We start from the raw sequence: 2,227 nt of genomic DNA, 5'->3' as shown, positions 1-2,227 counted from the left end.
CTGGTTTCTTTAGGTTGATTTTGTATCCTGCAACTTTGCTGAATTTGTCAATCAGCTCCAGAAGTCTTTTGGTTGAGTTCTTTGGGTCTTCCAGATAAAGGATCATGTCATCTGCAAATAAGGATAATTTTAATTCCTCTCTTCCTATGTGAATCCCTTTGATTTCCTTCTCTTGTCTTATTGCTACAGCAAGAGTCTCAAGGACTATATTGAAGAGGAGTGGTGATAGTGGGCATCCTTGTCTTGTTCCTGACTTTAGCAGAAATTCTTGCAGATTTTTCCCATTCAGTATAATGTTGGCTTTGGGTTTACAGTATATTGCCTTAATGATGTTGGAGTACTTTCCTTCTATCCCAATTTTTTGCAGTACTTTTAACATATATGGGTGTTGGATTTTGTCAAATGCTTTTTCAGCATCTATTGCTATGATGATGTGGTTTTTGTCCTTGGTTCTCTTTATGTGGTGAATAACATGTATTGATTTTCATATGTTGAACCAGCCTTGTTTTTCTGGGATGAAACTGACTTGGTCATGGTGTATTATTCTCTTGATATGGTTTTGAAAATGTATGACTAGTATTTTGTTTAGAATTTTTGCATCTATGTTCATTAAGGATATTGGTCTGTAGTTTTCCTTTCTTGAAGTGTCTTTATTTGGTTTGGGGATTAATGTGATACCAGCTTCATAGAAGAAATTTGGGAGAGTTCCATCTCTTTCAATTTCCCGGAACATGTTATGAAGAATTGGTATTAGTTGTTCACTGAAGGTTTTGCAGAATTCAGGTGGGAACCCATCTGGGCCTGGGCTTTTCTTTGGTGGAAGAATTTTTATTGCCAATTCTATTTCTTTGGTTGTTATTGATTGGTTTAGGCTTGCTATGTCCTCTTGGCTGAGTGTAGGAAGGTTAACTGTGCTTAGAAATCTATCAATTTCTTCCAGGTTTTCAAGTCTATTGGAGTATAAATTTTTAAAGTAGTTTCTGATAATCTTTTGAAATTCTTCACTACCTGTGATGATATCTCCTTTTTCATTTCTAATTTTGATAATTTGATTTGATTCTCTTTTTCTTTTGGTTAGGTTGGCCAGAAATTTATCAATTCTATTAATCTTTTCAAAGAACCAACTTTTTGTTTTATTGATTCTTTGAATTGTGTTTTTGTTCTCTATTTCATTTATTTCTGCTCTAATTTTAATGATTTCTTGCCTTCTGCTGGCTTTGGGAATAGACTGTTGCCAAATTTCTAGGTCCTTGAGTTGTGTCATTAGGTTCTTTACTTAGTGGTTCTCTGTCCTTCTTATGTGGGCACTCAATGCAATAAACTTTCCTCTTAATACTGCCTTCATGGTGTCCCATAGATTTTGGTATAGGTTGTATCTCTGTTTTCGTTTGTTTCCATAAATTTCTTTATTTATTCCATAATTTCTGCTCTTACCCATTCATCATTCAATAGTGTATCATTCATTCTCCATGAATTTGAATACTTTCTTTTGAGTCTTCTGTTGTTGATTTCTACTTTTATTTCGTTGTGGTCTGAAATGATGCAAGGAATTATATTACATTTTTTGAATTTGCTGGTATTTTCTTTGTGTCCCAGGATGTGGTCTATTTTGGAGAATGTTAGATGGGTTGCTGAGAATAATGTGTATTCTGTAGTTCCTGGTTGAAATAATCTGAAAATGTCTATTAGGTCCATTTGGTTTATGATTTCCTTTAGTTCTAAAGTGTCTTTACTCATCTTTTGCCTTGAAGATCGATCCAGTGGTGTGAGAGGCATATTAAAGTCTACCAGAATTATTGCATTTGGGTCTACTTGGGATCTTATGTTCAGAAGGGTTTGTTTTACAAATGTGGTTGCACCCATATTTGGGCCGTAAATATTTACTATCATTATATCTTCTTGGTGTATTGTTCCTTTTAATAAAAGGAACTGCCCTGATTTGTCTCTTTTGATGTGTTTTAGTTTAAATTCTGTTTTGTTGGATATCAGGGTTGCTACCCCTGCTCTTTTTTGGTCACCATTGGCATGGTATATCTTTTTCCATCCTTTTACTTTCAGTCTGTGAATGTCTTTGGCTGTGAGGTGAGTTTCTTGCAGACAGCATATATTTGTATTATGTTTCCTAATCCACATTGCCAGTCTATGTCTTTTGATTGGTGAGTTAAGTCCTTTGACCTTAAGAGATATTATTGAAATATAATTTTTTTTCTGCCATTTTGTGTTCTGT

The sequence above is a fragment of the Muscardinus avellanarius genome (assembly GCF_963383645.1).
Source record: "Muscardinus avellanarius genome assembly, chromosome: 1".
NCBI classification, from domain to species: domain Eukaryota; kingdom Metazoa; phylum Chordata; class Mammalia; order Rodentia; family Gliridae; genus Muscardinus; species Muscardinus avellanarius.
This window is presented reverse-complemented; position numbering follows the sequence as displayed.